General features: G+C 36.8%; 1 long non-coding RNA gene across 1 annotated transcript; it reads right to left on the bottom strand.

The window, feature by feature from the left end:
• Nucleotides 1–17,634: 17,634 nt before the first annotated feature.
• LOC107139829 lies at nt 17,635–19,125 on the bottom strand. The gene is made up of 2 exons (XR_001503206.2): nt 18,720–19,125; nt 17,635–18,013 (listed from the first exon to the last, which is right to left on the bottom strand). It is a non-coding gene; the product is annotated as an uncharacterized LOC107139829 (long non-coding RNA).
• Between the last annotated feature and the right edge of the window lie 311 nt (nt 19,126–19,436).

Genomic DNA, 19,436 nt, shown 5'->3' with positions numbered 1-19,436 from the left:
CTGGGCCTCGACGCCTGTCGCCCTGTCGCGGCTCCGGTGGCGGCCGGCGCTAGGTCCGCAGCTCCGGTCTCACAACTGACTCAACCCCACACCAGCCGCCGCAGCCACGCGCACTTCACATTCATTTTCTTTAAGACCACCAATCCTATTGGATTAGGACTCACCTTTATGATCAGACTTTACCTTGTAAATATCCTATTTCCAAATACTTATCTTCAAATTGAAAATTAGAGTTCAGCAATGAATTTTGGGAGAACACAATCCAGTCCATGGAAATTAACATGGACTCAAGTGTTCCTGTCTTATTCAACTGGTTATTATCTATTGATTTCTGTATTTATTTTGATCTTCCAATTTCCACCCTTTTAGTTAGTGGAAACTTTTTTCCAATTAAATTTCTGTACCCAACTTGTTATGTCCCTATCAGTCTTTGAATACTTCCTTATTTTCAGGTACAAAAATATATTCCTGGATCATCTTGTATTTTCCCTGCATCAGCTCTAAAGTCAGTCATTCCTCTAAGTATCCTGTTTTCTTTTAATAGAGGGAGAATTGTTATTTAGTAGCCAGGATCTGGGTGTTAGGTATTTTCACAGTTACTGGGTTGTTGCTGCTCCCAGACCCTCTTGGTGAGAAATCCAACACATCAAAGTGGCTTAGGAATAAAGAGAATGGACTAGTTCATATAATTGGGAAGTTCAAGGAACAGGAACACTGGGAAAAGAGCAAGGACACAGACCACATAACGTGCAAATAAGTCAGCTGTCAGAGCAATCTACCCAGAGCTGTGGGATTGAAAACAGAAGTAGTGGCCAGATATCTACTCACTAGCATTATACAGGCTAATGTGATAAACATCTATCAAGGAGAGATTTTTCAAATTGTAGCTGATATCACCAGAACAAGTTTTTGGTTTGCTGAATCCCATTGTGTCATTCTAGGTGGTAAATCAAAGTTTTGCATTCCCAGTATTCTGGTGCAGCCAGGATGGAGAGCCACAGAGAAACTCTAAAGATTTAACATCTTGGTACACAGCATTGTGTTCAAAGACAAGACATTTAAGGAAGAAAATGCCTACGTAGATTCACCTCCTTAACCCACAGTTCCATCAACAATGGTGACTCCTTATATCTGAGTCAGCCATGTAATTTCATTGCCCAAATAGAAATGCTTTTGAATGAGAAGGAGAGCACTATTAATAAGTATGCCAGGACAACAAGCAGAAACTAAAATTGTTCCAGGGAATCTGGGACATATGGACACTCAAATTACAGAAGCATTTTTCAGTTGGGGGAAAGGCTCAATTTTCTAAATGAATTGTCAGAATATTCAAGGTGTAAGTATCAGAGTCCAAGTAGAAAATCAGAAAACCAAACTAGTTATTATAAAAAATTTTAAATGTGTTCTAATTAATTATACATGACAGTAGAATGCATTTTGACACATTTTACACAAATGGAGCACAACTTCTTATTCCTTTGGCTGTACATGGTGCAGAGTCACACTGGTAGTGTAATCATACATGTATATAGAGTAATAATGTCTGTCTCATTTTACCATCCTTCCCATCCCCACAGCCCCACCCCTCCCCTCACACCTCTCTGCACAATCCAAAGTTCCTTCATTCTTCTCTGTCCCCTCCCCGACTACGGACCAGTATCTGCTTATCAGAGAAAACATTTGGCCTTTGGATTTTTGGGATTGGCTTATTTCACTTAGCATGATATTCTCTAGTTCCATCCATTTACCTGCAAATGCCATAATTTCATTCTTCTTTAAGGCTAAGTAATATTCCATTGTGTATATGTACCCCATTGTCTTTATCCATTCATCTGTTGAAGGGCACCTAGGTTGGTTCCATAGTTTAGCTATTGTGAATTGAGCTGTTACAAACATCGATGTGGCAGCATCACTGTAGTATGCTGGATTTTAAGTCCTTTGGGTATAAACCAAGGAGTGGGATAGCTGGGTTAAATGGTGGTTCCATTCCAAGTTTTCTAAGAAATCTCCATATTGCTTTCCATAGTGGTTGCACTAATTTGCAGTCCCACCATCAATGCATGAGTGTATCTTTTTCCCCACATCCTCGCCAACACTTATTATTGCTTGTATTATTTTTTAAATATTTATTTCTTTTAGTTGTACACAATGCCTTTATTTTTATTTATTTATTTTTATGTGGTGCTGAGGATCGAACCCAGGGCCTCCCACATGCCACTCTACCACTGAGCCACAACACCAGCCCTAGTGCTTGTATTCTTGATAACTGCCATTCTCACTGGTGTGAAATGAAATATTAGAGTAGTTTTGATATGCATTTCTCTAATTGCTAGAGATGATGAACATTTTTTCGTATGTTTGTTGATCGAGTGTATATCTTCGTCTGTGAAATGTCTGTTTGGTATAATACAGAGCAATAGTAACAAGAGCAGCATGATATTGGCACCAAAATAGACATGTAGACCAATGGTACAGAATAGAAGACACAGAGACAAACCCACATAAATACAGTTATCTCATACTAGACAAAGTGCCAAAAACATACTTTGGAGGAAAGATAGCCTCTTCAACAAATGGTGCTGGGGAAACTGGAAATCCATATGTAGCGAAATGAAATTAAACCTCTATCTTTCACTCTGCACAAAAGCAACTCAAAGTGGGTAAAAGACTTAGGCACTAGAACAGAGACCCTATGCCTGATAGACAAAAAAAGTAGGACCAAATCTTCATCATGTTGGTTTAGGACCTGGCTTCTTTAACAAGACTCCTAAAGTGCAAGAAGTAAAATTAAGAAGCAATAAATGTGATGGATTCAAACTAAAAAAAGTTTCTTTACACTAGTTATTCTAATAAAGATAATTTAATATAAAAAAATTGTTAACCAGTGATTAGGAGAACTAAAAAGACAAAAAATGGAATACTGGAGTTTTACAGAGGTAGAAATTGCAAGAAGCAAGTGCCACTCCTAGGAATGGGAAAGAAAGTTGTTGGGTTATTTTAATCTACATGTCCCAAAGACAGACCCCAAAGGAGCAGGAATTCAGGCCACTGAGGATGCGGCACAGAATGGATGGTGCTGGAGCTTCAGGGGCTTGGAGGACATCACTGCCGAGCTGGTACTCAGACCTCTGAGGAGGAGGTGGGAGCTGACCAGGGTAAGGTTTCTGTATAGAGAACAAATACCACCTGGCTCAAGTTTGCTCTTGATTCCAGATTGAGGAATGGTTGTTTGGGTGACACTGACAGGAATGAAAAGCAAACATAAGGAAGGAAATCCGTCACCCCGTTAGCCTCCTAGTCTCCCTGTGGATGCCCTATCAGAAGATCCTAAGAGAGAGAGCTGGCAAAAGGGAAGTGTGGTTTGCAGTCGCAGGCACAACAGCATTAAACAGCAAAGAAGGGTGTATTTGCAGCTAGAGAAAATAGCTTTATAACCAGTCTAGTCCATCCCTTTAGCTACTCTACAACCCAGTCCTTTGACACATATTGAACTTCCATATGGGAACAAAACAACTTTATGCCTTTGATGACAAGATGCAGCTTTCCTTTGTACAATTGAAACCATTTTCATTCTCTTCCTATGAGAAGACAGAGTCCTAACACTCATATCCATCTCTGGGTGACAATCACAGTATCATTCTCTGGAAGGAAGATATACAGCTGGCAAAACAAGCAAGAAAACAAACAAGCACCCTCTTCCTGACCTCAGTAGAGTGAAGATCCAACTCATTGTCCAAAGAGAGAAAAGGACTCCATTTTGAACAGGTTCTGAAATTGCTTTATTGAGCTTCAGTGATTATTCCACTTGTGTGGATGCTGTTTATCAAACCTCTGTTTATTCAACCATGAGAACTCCCCTATGAAATCATACTTTCCTTCACTGGTCCTCATCAGCTAACTGACCCCGTGTAGCTCTTCGAAGTGGCTATTCCAAGGTATCTAGGAATGAAAGGAAATTGATCATTCAGGGCCTTATTTCTGTACCTCTCTCAGCTGCTCCTTACTTGTGAGTCCATCCTCCTCTGGCAGCCTCTGACCCTGCCTTCCTCAGCTGCACCTTTGCATCACTTTTTTTTTTTAAACTTAACACTTGTCTCTAGTACTTGCCTTAGTAGTCTCCTATGAGTGATGTGGTTCTTTTTCTGTTTCTGTATCCTCTGGGTCCCTCAAGCATAGGCTCCTCCTGCTGGGGCCAGTGCAGAGCTTATCCAGCTGATCCTGCAGGATTGGACCTTGACAAAATTTCTGTGTAGTTACACCCTGACATTCTTGCCCACACACATTCTCCCTACCTGTGTTTTCCATGCTGATTCTACACTAACGCTTAACTCTAATCTCTATTGCAGTCATGTTTGCAGTAATTGACTGTAACCATTGACTCTCATGAATCCTTCCCCGTGGCATTAGCTCATTCCACAAGTCACACAGGCTCCTTTACCCTTGACAAACTGGCTAAAAGATCTTACTATCTTTGACTCGCTGGAGCTAGGTTTGTTCATTGAGGGTTAATGCAATCAATTTGCAGCTATAATCACTTAATCCCAAATGACATAAACTAATAGGTGCATCCTTATAATTCTACAAGATTTCCTGGAACACATTCCCTCCCATTTCTTGCACTGAATAACCAACTCCCAATGTGTGAGCCTTTCTACTGAGGCTTGATATCTTGGGTCTGGAAGAGACATGGATTTCAGAAAATATATTACCTTATTTTCAAGGCAGTAGGTGCTTCTTTTTATTTTTTTGAGGTCAAAGTGTTGGCAAAGGCAAGAATGAATAGACTCTTCTAATCTCTGTTAATATCACTCATTTACCAGACTCTTCTTTGTTTACCAGGATCTTATTATAAGAACCAATGCTTTCTTTTTAAATTTTGGTTCCCAATAAAAGGGAAAAGATACACATCACTTTGCACTCTTGTGCTAAAGGGAGGATAAGACAGCATTAAATAATGGCAGCTTTAGAGGGAGTTCAATGTAGGTGATAAGGACATTCAAAACTAAGCAAATAAATAAATAAAAGACAGTTATTAACTCTAGAGAAAGTAAAATGTGGTGCAGATAATGAAAACTAATTACTTACATAGCTATCACAATGTAACACTGAGTATCAACCTGTCCGAATGTTAGAATGGCTGTATTGGAAGGAGTGGGGTGCGAGTGATGGTGAAACAGATTAAAATCTCATCTTCTATAGTGAGAACCATTGGAAAACAATACCCAAGTCAAAAGCAAGCAACAGAAGCATGTTATTTAGATGTATGGAGGTAAATACCAAAAGAAGCAGCTAAAAGAATCCTATGTGCAGTGGAAAATAGAGAGAGAGGGGAAGCATCCTTATAGAACAACAGATGTGTAACTTTACAACAGGGACACATTCAGAGAATTGTGTTGGTGAGAGATTTCATCGTTGTGCAAGATCAAAGAGGGTCCTTACACAAACTAGGAGGCTACAGCATCTCTAGGTGATATAATGTTATGGGCCCGCCATCATATATGTGGTCCATCAGTGATGGAAAGACCATACCAACATGATTGTATTTGGTTGTCAGTGGGCCCATATGATGTTTGCAAAAATTAAAACCATCATTTAAAAGCAATGAGAAGGAGAGAAGGGCTCTCATATTTCTGCAAGTAGTCTTCTGTTGCAACACTGAAAGCTATGGTTTGGGAGAAATAGCCAAAGTATAAGGAAGAAAATAAATCCCACAAGTGCCTCACCACCCAAAGCAATCTTAATTGCTGTTAAGATTTCAGCTAAGAGGGCTGGGGATGTGGCTCAAGCGGTAGCACGCTCGCCTGGCATGTGCGCGGCCCGGGTTCGATCCTCAGCACCACATACAAACAAAGATGTTATGTCTGCCGAAAACTAAAAAATAAATATTAAAATTCTCTAAAAAAAAAAATTTCAGCTAAGAATATTTCCTCCCAAATGCTTACTCTAGCACATCTCTATTTCATCTCAAGATTCAATTGAATGGAACATGCACATGCTGGCACCTACTACGTGCCAGGAGCTGTGTTAGGTGCTAAAAACATAGAGACAAGACAGACCCCATTCTCTAATTCTGTTACAGATTATGCTTACTCTAACATAAGAAAAAGCAACATGGGGTTTTGATTGCCTCAATAAGTCTCCCCCTTCATTTCTTTCTTATTAACAAACCAACACCAAACTCATTGACTTTAATCCTTGAAACCCCGAAAGTGTTGGAAAGAGAGGAAAAGTGCCAAGGCCAGTAATATGTTTTCAAAGTGATACACTATGGGCTAATTGGGAATTTCCAAATTTAATTCTTATTATATACATACTACAAGAGTTTATAGGCCTCAACTTTGGCTAATATGACAGAGAGTGACCCAGTTATCCTTGGGATGGCTTCAGCATACAGACTGGGGCAGTGCAGTTGCCTGGTGACCCTCTCGTTGATTTCTCCCAGTTTTATAATATCAGTAAGAAAAAATTAAATACCATATACTCTGAGTTCAATTTGGGTCAAGAAAGCCATAATTTTTTCTCTTACATTAATCTGATGAAGGGAAAACATAAGACAAACAGATGAAAAAATATTTGCACCAGAGTTGTTTGGTGGACTTCAGGCTCTGAGTCCACTTTGTCTTGTAGCCACAGACCTGAGAGAAGGGAGCAGAATAACACAGTGGTTCAGTGCATGTCTCTGGAGCTGACTGGCCAGGCTGCAACCCAATTCTCCTTTTACTCAGTTCCTCATCTGAAGACAGTGGCTTGGTGAGGACAGGTTTAGAGTTGAAAGGATTAGGTGTTTTAAAATAGTATTGCATCAAGTTTCTTGAGTAAGTTGTCCTCTCTTCACTCTAGGAGTATGGGATCTGATGGCCAGCAGCAGTTTCCCCTAGCAGGACAGTAAACCTCTGGCATATAGCCCTTCTCCCGGCAACCCTCTCGTAGGCTACCCTACCCATCCTTGCTGCAGTGTGCCGAGTGCATGCATGGATGTACACGAGGACATTCCAGACCTGCTTTCTTGGGGAACTGCCTTTCCCCCATGAAAATCTTCAGTGTCTCATGGCACTTCAACATGACACTTGCAACATGACACTTGGGTAGTGTTACTTCTAAGATGACTCACCTCACATTCAAGTGATGTTATTTTTAATCATATTCCCAAATTCTGAGCTCATTTCCTTACTCAATGTCAACGGTTGCCTTTTGCATCTACTACTTGGATGGAAACTGCAGGCTTCACTCTGATGTGAGAATTAGTGGGCACGGACTCCCATGCAGGGGCAGCTGGATTGTATGTGATCCCCTTTATCTGGCACAAAGACATTAAAAGAGGCTTCTATATTTGTCCCCTAATTGTGAGAAAATTCAACCTTGATGTCTATAGCTATAAATCTTCCTATACATACCAAAATGTGATGCAACATTTGTAAGTGAAGTGATAATGTGTGATTGTGGTGGTTTGCAGAAAAGGGAGAGAGAAAGGAAAAACCTTATGATTGAAGTAAGCCTTCTTAATTGCCAGTGATTATTTATTTATTCAAGTAACTTTAGAGATTTGTGCTTATTTTACTTTATTTGCATTGGCCAAAATAAGATTTTAAAAATCAATTGTCACTAGAATGACTTTAGAGCTTTGGCCCTGGAATCAAACATAGACTGAAGAGAATCTAGACGGATGTCATTTGAATATAAGAATTGTGATGGTATTGGCAATAAAACAGACATGAAGCCCAATGATATAGAATAGAAGACACAAAGACAAATCCACATAAATATAATTATCTCATACTAGACAAAGGTGCTACTAACACACTTTAGGGAAAATATAGTCTCTTCAACAAATGGTGCTGGGAAAACTGGAAATCCATATGTAATAGAATGAAGTTAGACCCCAATCTCTCATACTGCACAAAACTCAACTCAAAGTGGACCAAGGACCTAGGCATTATACCAGAGTTCCCGTGCCTACTAAAAGAAAAAGTAGCCCCAAATCTCCATCATGTCAGCCTAGGAATTGAATTCCTCAATAAGACTCCTAAAGTGCAAGAAGTAAAATCAAGAATCAATAAATGGAGCCGGGCCTGGTGGTGCACACCTGTAATCCTAGTGGCTCAGGAGGCTGAGGCAGGAGGATTATGAGTTCAAAGCCAGCCCCAGCAAAAGCAAGGTACTAAGCAATTCAGTGAGACTCTGTTTCTAAATAAAATACAAAAAAGAGCTGGGGATGTGGCTCAGTGGCTAAGTGCCCCTGAGTTCAATCCCCAGTACCCACTACCAAAAAAAATCAATAAATTGGATTTTTTCAAAGCCAAAACTTCTTCACAGCAAAGGAAATAATCTAGAACATGAAGAGAGAAAATCTATAGAATCGGAGAAAATCTTTGCCATTTGTACCCGAGATTAGAGAATTAATCTCCAGGATATATAAAGAACTAAAAAAACTTAACACCAAAACAAACAAACAAACGAAACAACAACAACAACAAAAAAAAAAAACAAATCAATAATTGGGCAAAGGAACTGAACAGACACTTCACAGAAGAAGAAATACGAATGGTCAACAAATATATGAAAAAATGTTCAACATCACTAACAATTAGAGAAATGCAAATTAAAACTATTCTAAGATTTCATCTCACTCCAGTCAGAATGGCAGTTATTAAGAATACAAGTAACAATAAGTGTTGACAAGGGTGTTGGGGAAAAGTACACTCATACATTGCTGCTGGGACTGCAAATTTGTACAACCACTCTGAAAAGCAGTGTGGAGATTGCTCAGAAAACTTGGAACGGAACTTCCATTTGACCCAGTTATCCCACTCCTCGGCATATACCCAAAGAACTTAAAATCAGCATACTACAGTGACGCAGCCACAACAATATTCATAATGGCTCATTTCACAATAGCTAAGCTATAAAACCAACCTAGGTGCCCTTCAACAGATGAATGCATAAAGAAAATGTGGTACACATGTACAGAATGGAATGTTACTCAGCCATAAACAAGAATGAAATTATGGTATTTGCCAGTAAATGGATGGAACTGAAGACTATCATACTAAGGGAAATAAGTCAATCCCAAAAAACCAAAGACCAAATGTTCTCTCTGGTATGTGAATGCTGACTCACATGGGAGGAGGGGAGGGAGAAAGGAAGGTTCACCTCATTGAACAGGTGGGAATAGTGGGGAAGGAGCGGGTATGGGAATAGGAAAGACAGTAGAATGAATCAAACATAACTTTCCTATGTTCATATATGAATGTATGACCAGTGTAACTCCATATCATGTACAACCTCAAGAAAGGAAGTTATGTGTCCATGTATGTATGATATGTCAAAATACATTCTACTGTCAGGTAAAATAAAAAGATTTTAAATAAAAAATGAAACAATTAAAAGAAAAGAATTGTGGCATTACATAATGCACCAATTAAAAATGTGAAAGGAGAGAGAGAGAAAAAAAAAGAACTATAGCATTACAGATAGAAAGAATTGGAAGACAACTCAGCTCCGAACATAACTAGAAATGACCTGTTGGTCATCTCAGGTCTTGTGCAACCCTAGCCACCCAGAGGGTAATTTCAAATGACTTGGAATGAAATATCTCTCCTTAGTGAGTCTGAGGAGATATAGAATAGACTTTAGAGATGGTAAAGTAAACCAAACCCTGAGTTGTTATTATTTTAAATTAAAATTTGGAATAATCTATAGCTATCTACTAAATGTAGAACTTGGCTTTGTGAAATAGACTTTGATCCATTTATTCCAATTTTAAATGTGATAATGAGAATGTGATTACATTTGTGATGTTAAGATAAAAGAAAATTGTTCATCAACCATTTTAGAAAGTTTAAGATAACTTGGCTTTGTCATATTTATATACTGTATCATTTGATGTAAAGGCTTATTTAATTCAATCCCCAGTACCTCAGAATAATTAAATAAATAAAATATAAGACATACTTAAGGCTTATCAGCCATACAATTAATATACTTTAAAAGAAAATCAAATATCTTAGATTTATGAGCATTTTAAATTTTTCAAGGGAGTTTAATTAACAGAATGAAATATTAATTGATATTCCCCTTAAGAAACTGGTGAAATCTGCTAAGTTTTATAAGCAAAATAAGATCTATAAAATGAAAAAAAAAATTACCAAATAAAAATTACATTTTAAATTACAACCTTAACAAATCAATAATTAATAATTAAAGTAGCCCCAGAAAAGACTTTTTTGTTCATAAGTACCTTGCTCAAGGACATCCACATGCACACTTAAAACTTCATTTAACAACAATCATTACAAAATGCTCTTTCAATTAGAGGGCTTCTGGGTACTGATGGATCCCATGGAAAACAAGGCATTTAAATTATTCAATAGCTCTTTTGGATAAAAACCAAGGAGTGGGATAGGTGGGTCATAGATCAAATTATGTTATATGCATTTATGAATATGGCATAATGAATCCCACTATTATGTATAATTATACTGCACCAGTAAAATAATAATAGAAAAGGATTAATTACTCAATAGATAATGCAATGTAAATGCTATGTAAATAGCTGTTATGTTGTATTGTTTCAGAAATAATGACTTGAAAAAGGTCTATACCTGTACAGTCGGAGCCACGATTTTTTCCCTGGATATTTCTGTTCCATGGTGGGTTGAATCCATGGTTGTGGAGTCCATAAATAAATGCTTAATTGCCTAGTAATTAGAATAATTAGTTAAACATGTATTTTTATACATACTTTTTATGTATCCAATCCTTGCATACTAACTAGTATTGTCCTTGAAAAACAGGTGGTTGTACTCTTGTAAACTCAAATTGCCCCTTATTTCATTTTATGAACCAAAAAACATGATACTAATCCTAGTATCTAGTTACAACATCAAATAAAATATTAATTAGAGGTGACTTAAAATATATAGGAGGATGTGTATAGGTTATATGCAAATACTATGCCATATTGGGGCTGGGGTTGTGGCTCAGTGGTAGAGCGGTTGCCTCTCACATATGAGGCACTGGGTTCGAACCTCAACACCACATAAAAATAAATAAACAAATGTATTGTGTCTATCTATAACTAAAAAATATATATTTAAAAAATACTATGCCATTTTGAATAAGGGGCTAGAGCAACCACAGATTTTGGCATTTGCAGAAGTCCTGGAAACAAACCCCCATGCATACTGAATGATGACTGCTTGTTGAGTCATCATTCTTGCTCCATCCTCAGTCACTTGTCAAACCAGTTTCTTTTTTAAATAATTTTTTGTTATTGTATTTTTTATACCTTTATTTTATTTATTTATTTTTATGTGGTGCTGAGGATCGAACCCAGAGCCTCACACATGTGAGGCAAGTGCTCTACCACTGAGCCACAAACTCAACCTCTCAAACCATTTTTTAAACATAGATATTGTGTGTGTGTGTGTGTGTGTGTGTATATATATATATTTTTTTTTTTAGTTGTCAATGGACATTTATTTATTTATTTATATGTGGTGCTGAGATTCAAACTCAGGGCCTCACACATGTTAGGCAAGCACTCTACCACTGAGCTATAACCCCAGCCCTCAAGCCATTTTTTAACATACTTTAAGGATATGATGTTCTTATAAATAACTATCTTATTTGTGGATGGCAATTCTCATTGAGGCAGGCAGCTGGAGAGAGATTTCTAGTATTTCCAGTTTCTTTTCTAGACTTTGGGGATTTCAGGGGAGACCCCAATCCTTGCATACTAACTACTATTGTCCTTGAAAAACAGGTGGTTGTACTCTTGTAAACTCAAATTGCCCCTTATTTAATTTTATGAACCAAAAGACATGATACTAATTCTAGTATCTAGTTACAAGTATTAACTAGTTACATGCTATATTAAGGAAAACAATGACTGGGGATTTCAGGACTAAATACAAGAACTAAAACAAGTAAGTTCCCGCTTGAGCAAAGGTTGGATAAAGCTTTCCCCTGTTAAGACCTTATTTATAAGTTCCACGCCTTTTTCAAGGTTATAATTTGCACCTGGTAAATCAAACAATATAAAATTCATATAGCAATATCCAACTCCCTTCCCATCCGAGAAGTGAAATTAAACACCATCTTTTTGTGGTTGTTCTCCCAATGTTTGATAATTTCCAATGTAAAATGGTGTATAGACCCTAGTTTTATAAACAGGAATGTGTTTTCCCAGAGCCAGAAACGTTTGAAATAATAGTATAAGAAAAGGCATAAAATAAGTAAACTAATGAATGGACAGTGTAGAATTGCAAAATGTGAAGATTTTGTTGAAAATCAACTTTGCCTTTTGAAAATTAATTCCATAAGGTCCCTGGCACTAGTAGCTATTTAATAATAATATTTAATATTAGCAAGTGACTTTTCACTTTCCTAGAGAAAGTAAGTGGGGGAGTTTCCACTTTTATGGTTACATGGTAGGTTTGGTTAACAGAGTGGCCATTTTGTAATGACATTTTGGTCTTCTGTGAGGAGAATTAATCTCTTATTAAAGCTTTGGAAAATTTAAAAAATTACTCAATGGAAAAATAAGCAAGGCTGGAAGATTCAGTTTACAAAGGAAAAAACCATCAATAAACATATGAAATTGACTGATTAAAGAAATGCCAAGTCAAACAAGAATGACTTTGCAATAACCAAGTGTTTTGCTTATTTTGTTTTGTTTTTAATACAAGTGTCCAGGGCAAGCAAAACTTCCAGGACCTGGGTGGTCACTCTCGCAGTGCTGCTGGGGCTTCCTCAGTTGCCTTAGGAGTGGCTCTTGGTGCACCCCTGGAAACACCTCCTTTGTTCTTGGTTAAGCCATAAAAGGCTTATTGGTTTTGATTTTGAGTCACTTGTTGGGTACTATTGGTTTGGAAAGAGATGAAATGGAAAGAAAAGGAGCTCCAAAGGAATGATTTGAAGGTTTCCTTGTATTGTTTGTTTGTGGTGCTGGGGATGGAACCCAGGCCCTCGCACATGCTAAGTAAGTGCTCTAACATTGAGCACCTCGGCCCTCCTTGTTTTGTTTTGTTTTATTAAAGAATTCTGGGGTCAGCATTCAGCTTAATTAAAGATGATATTCCAGCTTTCATTGAAAGGCCTATTTGTTCTCTCTATTGGATCTTATTTTCCCCATGAAAACTTCTCTGTTGACTGAAACTCTTTGTGCTCCAACCCCTGCTTGGCCCCTCTGTGAGCTTCCTTTCTTGTTGACATGATTTTCCCAAAGATAATATATGAGACTCATTAATCTCTTTGGGAAACTTAAAAATCTCCCCAAGTTGGCTCCTCTCAAACCCAGTCTTTCCTTTGCTTCTACTACTTCATTCTTTTGCAATTCCAAGACCCCTTGAGGAAGATAGGAAAGAAGCCACTGACCTCCTTTCTGGGGTCCTTTGTCTTTCTCATGACCTGAGTTGTGAGTTGGTGGAGTGAATGACTACTGTTTCACAATGACCTGTGATCTCTTTTATGCTTTTATTAGTGCATTGTAATTATATATAACAGTTGGGTTCATTTTGACATAATCATCCATGTATGAAATTTAATTTGTTCCATTTTAGTCCCCCAGTATCCCTTCTTTCCTCCACTCCTTCCTCCCTCTATTCCCCTTCCTCTAACTCTACTAGTTTTCCTTCCATCTATTTATCTATTTATTTTTTATAAATTTATTTATTTATAATGTGCTGCTGAGGATCAAGCCCAGTGCCTCACACGTGCTAGGTAAGCATCATTGAGCCAGAATCTCAGCTCTATCTATTTACTTATTATTTTATTTTTAAATATATATTTTAGTTGTAGATGGACACAATACCTTTCTTTTATTTATTTTTATTTTTATGTGGTGCTGGGGATTGAACTCAGTGCCTCATGCGCTCTACCACTAAGCCACAACCCTGGACTCTTATTTTTATTTTAAAAAATATCTTGAGTTGTAGATGGACAGAATACCTTTATTTTGTTTGTTCAGTTTTTTTGTGTGGTGCTGGGGAATGAACCCAGTGCTATCAATTTATTTTTAATTGGTGCTTTATAGATATATCTAAAAGTGAAATTCACTGTGGTATATGTATACATGCACATAGTGTAATTTTGTCAAATTCATTCTGCACTTCCCCCCTTTCCCATTCCTTCTCCCTCCCCTTCAATCTCCTTTCACTCCACTGATCTCTATCCACATGATATCCGACTTCCCTTCCTTTCTCCCCCCTTCCTTTGCTCAAGCTTCCACATATGTGAGAAAACATTTGACTTAACTTTTTGAGTGTGGCTCATTTCACAAAACATGATATTCTCCATTTTCATCCATTTAACCGCAAATACTACAATTTCATTCTTTTCATGGCTGAGTAAGACTCCATTTGTGTATATGTACCACATTTTCTTATTCCATTAATCTATTGAAGGGCACCTGGGCTGGTTCTATAACTTGATTATGTGAGTTGAGCTGCTATAAACATTGATATGGTTGTATCACTATAGTGTGCTGATTTTATTATTTTGGATAAATGTTGAGGAGTGGGATAGCTGGGCCATATGGTGGTTCCATACCTCGTTTTTTGAGGAATCTCCATACTGCTTTCCACAGGGGTTGTACTAATCTGCAGTCCAATAAATAATAAACCAGTGTACCTTTTTCCTCTCGTCCTTGCCAGCATTCAATGTAGTTTTCCTTTTTAAAAAAATATTTATTCTGTAGGCTCTCTCTTCAAGCTCTTATGTCATTTCCTTTGCTGTGTGGAAGATTTTTAATGATTGAATCAATCACTGATTGATTCTTGGTTTTATTTCTTGAGCATTAGGGACCTTGTTAAGAAAGTCATTGCCTCTACCAATATGTTGGAGTGTTGACCCTATGTTTTCTTCCTGGGCTAATTCCTAAGAAATTGATTTGACTTTTGTTCAGGGTGGGAGATAGAGATCTAGTTTCGTTTTTCTACATATAGGTATCCAGTTTTCCCAGTACAATTTGTTAAAAAGGCTGTCTTTTCTCCAACATATATTTTTGGCAACTTTTGAAGTACCAGATAATTATAACCATGTGGGTTTGCCTCTGTGTCTTCCATTATTTTCTGATGATCTTTGTGTGTATTTTGATGCCAATACCATGCTGTTTTTGTTACTATAGTTCTGTAGTATAATTTGAGATCAGATACAGATACCTCCAGCATTACTCTTCTTGTTCAGGCTTACTTTGGATATTCTAGGCCTTTTATTGTTCCATATGAATTTTAGGACTGTTTTTTCTAGTTCTGTGAAGAATATGATGAATATTTTAATGGAGATTCCATTGAATCTATATAGTGTTTTTAGTAGTATGACGTTTTTGACAATTCTAATTCTGTCTATTCAAGAACATGGGAAGTTTTTTCATCTTATAAAGTTGTCTTCAATGTCTTTCTTTTTTTCTTTTTGTTATTGTTCAGTTTAGATATACATGACAGTAGAATGTATTTTGACATATTATAAATACATGGAATGTAACTTTTTCTAATTAAGATCTTCTTCTTGTGGTATGTACATGTCTTCAATTTTTCTTTCTTTTAAAAATATTTTTAGTTGTAGATGGATGTAATAACTTTATTTTATTTATTTATTTTTTAATGTGGTGATTAGGATCGAACCCAGTGCCTCACATGCGCTAGGCAAGTGCTCTACCACTGAGCCACAACCCCAGCCCCAGTTTCTTTCTTTAGGGTTCTATAGTTTTCATTGTAGAGATCTTTTATCTCCTTGGTTATATTAATTGCCAAGTATTTTGTGTGTGTGTGTGTTTTTAATGTTATTGTGAATGGTATAGTTTTCCTGATTTCTTTCTCTGCAGAATCACTGTTGAAGTACAGGAAAGTTATTGATTTATGAATGTTGATCTTGTAACCTGTTACTTTGTTGAATTTATCATCAGCTCTAGAAGTCTTCTGGTGGAGTATTTTGGATCTTCTAGATATGGGATCATGTCATCAGCAAACAAAGATAATTTGACTTTTTCTTTTTCTATTTGTATCCCTTTAATTTTCTTCTCTTGCCTGATTACTCTTGCTAGAGTTTCAAGAACTATATTGAATAGAAGTGGTAGGAGTGGGCATCCTTGTCTTGTTCCTGTTTTGAATGAAATGCTTTCAGCTTTTCTCTGTTCAATATGATGTTGGCTTTGGTTTTGTCATATGTATACTTCATAATGTTGAGTAAGTTCCTTCTACCCTTAGTTTCTCCAGCATTTTTAACATAAATGGGTGCTGAATTTTTTTTAATCAAAGACCTTTTCTGCATCTATTGAGATGATCAAATGATTTTTGTCTTTAATTCTGTTTATTTGTTGAATTACATTTATTGATATGTTGAACCACTCTTGCAATCCTGGAATGAAAGCCACTTGATCATGGTGTATTATCTCCTTTATATGTTTTTAATGCAGTTTGCTAATAATTTATTAAGGATTTTTGCATCTATCTACCAGGTAAATTAGTCTGTAGTTTACTTTCCCTGATGTATCTGTTTAGTTTTGGTATCAAGGTTATACTGGTTTCATAGAATGTATTTATTTTGTAGAATGTATTTTGTAGAATGTATTTCGTAGAATGTATAGAATGTATTGTTTCCTCCCTTTCAATTTCATGGAATAATTTGAGGAAGACTGCTGTTAGTTCTTCATTAAAGATCTGGTAGAACTCAGCTGAGAATCCATCCTGTCCTGGACTACTCTTTGTTGGAAGGCTTTTAGTTGCAGTTTCAATTTCATTGCTTGCTATTGCTCTGTTTAAGTTTTCTATATCTTCTTTGTTCAACGAGCAGGTCATATGTGTATAGAAATTTGTCATTGTCTTCTAGATTTTCCAGTTTATTGGAGTATAAATTTTTAAAAATTTATATATGACAGCAGAATTCATTACAATTCTTATTACACATACAGAGCACAATTTTTCATATCTCTGTAAACAAACAACTCTTTGAAAAAACTCTTTTTGTATTCTTAATTTCATTAATTTTGACTCTGATTTTAATTATTTGCTATCTTCTCATTTCAGCATTACTTTGTTCTTCCTTTTCTAAGACCTTGAGGTGTAACATTAGATTATTTAGTTGGGAACTTTCTATTTTTTTAAATGTAGGCATCTCAGTGCTATAAATTTTCCTCTTAGAACTGCCTTCATACTGTTCCAGAGATTTTGATATGTTGTATCTCTGTTCTCATTTGTTTTTAAGAATTTCTTCTTATCTCATTTCTTCTATGATGCATTCCTTATTAAAAATAATATTAGAGGGGGTCTCTGCCCTAGGGAGGGNCTGCCTTGACCAAGAAGACTCATGTAGTAGCAGTTGATTCAGGACAAAGTGTGGACTTGGTCTTCCCTGTATGATGTTGGCCTTCACTGCTATCACATCACTCTTTTTTAAGTAGCAAGGAGAATAAAGTCACCATATGATTTTCTTAATAACTACACATTAATCCTGCTTTTAGTGCTGACTGTAGAGGCCAGCCTTCTTGGGAACTGGAATCTGTCTCTTTCAGTCCCATTTTAACTTGAGAGTCCCCCATCCTCCTTTGCCTAAAAGTAATAATGTGATGATGCTGTCTGAACAGTTTTTACTACTAGCTTTCCAAGTAAAGTCTAATTATGATAATAAAGGGAAAGATTTGGAAACAGAGAATTCATTTTATTGCTATTAAAAAGAGGTCAATGTTCCCCATGTACAACTGTAGGTTTTATGAAAAGACAGCAGAGATGCTGTGGAGACATTTGCCCAAAGCAGGTCTACTATGGGTCTTCCAAAGTAGCCTCTGTGGAAGTGGCATTCTCAAGCAGTGCCACCAGACAGAGCCACTGGCTCCTGTGCCCCTTATGAGTGGTGCCTTCCTGCTGCTCATCTGCAGGGAAGTCTTAATGGGGTGAAGATGCTGCTGCTTACTTGATTCTCACCTGCAGCCTGTGTTCTACCTTCCATTGAAGAAGGTCTTGTCAGCCACTCTTTATAACTCTTCGTTAGGTATTTACCATCATAATCCTTTGATTTTCTGTTAAAGAGAAAAATAGAAAGAAAAATCCTGAGTCTCATGCTAAAATTCTAAGGATCAAGGGCTGGGGTTGTAGCGCAGTGGTAGAGCACTTGCCTTGCACACATGAGGCACTGGATTCAAACCTCAGCACCACATAAAAATAAAAATAAAGCTATTGTGTACATCTACAACTAAAAAAAATATTTTTAAATATTTTAAAAATTTTAAGGATCAAAAATCACTGGATTTAAATCCAAGAATCATTTGGATTTAAATTTTTAAAAAGTCATTGATATATCCCAAGACTTTAATCTATCACACCAACAGCCTATTGAATCATATCATTTTGAACATAGCTAATCTTTCCTCAGGAAAAATGCTACATATTATCTGACAAAAATAAAGTTTTAAATAGATCTATAATAGCATTCCTGCAAGGAACAGACTCACCTAGACAGAAGGCCTACTAAAGCAGACCTGTGTCTAATGTCATGGGACAGCATTATTTAAAGGAGAGCCTTCCTTGTACCTCTCTTCCCACAAGAAACTGATGATGAGTTTCATGGTTTCTATAAGCATTCTGAAATTATATACAAAATTATGAATACAATTTTCTGGAAAAGGGAGCCCTGGGTTTTATAACTCACACAGTGATTGTGACTCCAGATAGATTGAACTATGTAAGGAGCCCCTGAAATGACCCTTCTCAGCCATTCTGCTTTACCTAGACCACCCAGGGCTTTTAGTTTGAATTCTTGGGAATTCTTGTCCCTTGGATGTGTCCCTGACTTAGTTTTCTATGTTCAGCTTCCTCTGGCAGGGTCTGCAGTGGCTTCATATTGGTTGCTTTCAGGGTCAGCTCCTTGGTAGTCCCCACTACTGCAGTTTGTACTCTCTGCTGTTTGTTGTCCTTCTCTTTCCAGATGTTGCAACCTCTTGTTCCTAAATCAAAAATAATTAGATATGGTGAATATGCTACAATTTTGATGAGATTGGTCTTTATGACAAGTGGAACTACATTAAGGGTCACTGAACTTAAGCATCTGTAAGCTGCTGGTATTATTCTGTATCTTTAAAGAGAAATAAACTTTGTTAATAACTTCTGGCAAAAAAATAATAATATTGTTCAATCTCCATGTTTATGTGGCTTCTATAATATTTCTTGCTGTTGATTTCTAGTTTCATCCATTATGATCTGTTAGAATGCATGGGGTTAATCAATTTTTTTTTTGTTTTTTTTGCTAAGACTTACATTGTGACCTAGAATTAATCTATTTTAGAAAAGTTTCCATGAACTGCTGAAAATAAAGTGAATTAAGCTGTTTTTGGATGAAATATTCTGTAAATACCTGTTAGGTCTTTTTGATTTATAGTATATTTAGGTCAGAAATATATTTATTGGTTTTATGTTTGGATGAAGTATCTATTGATGAAAATAGTG

The sequence above is a fragment of the Marmota marmota genome, unplaced genomic scaffold, assembly GCF_001458135.2.
Source record: "Marmota marmota marmota unplaced genomic scaffold, marMar, whole genome shotgun sequence".
NCBI lineage: Eukaryota > Metazoa > Chordata > Mammalia > Rodentia > Sciuridae > Marmota > Marmota marmota.
Note: the sequence above shows the minus strand (reverse complement) of the source record. Positions and strands in the feature narration are given on the sequence as shown.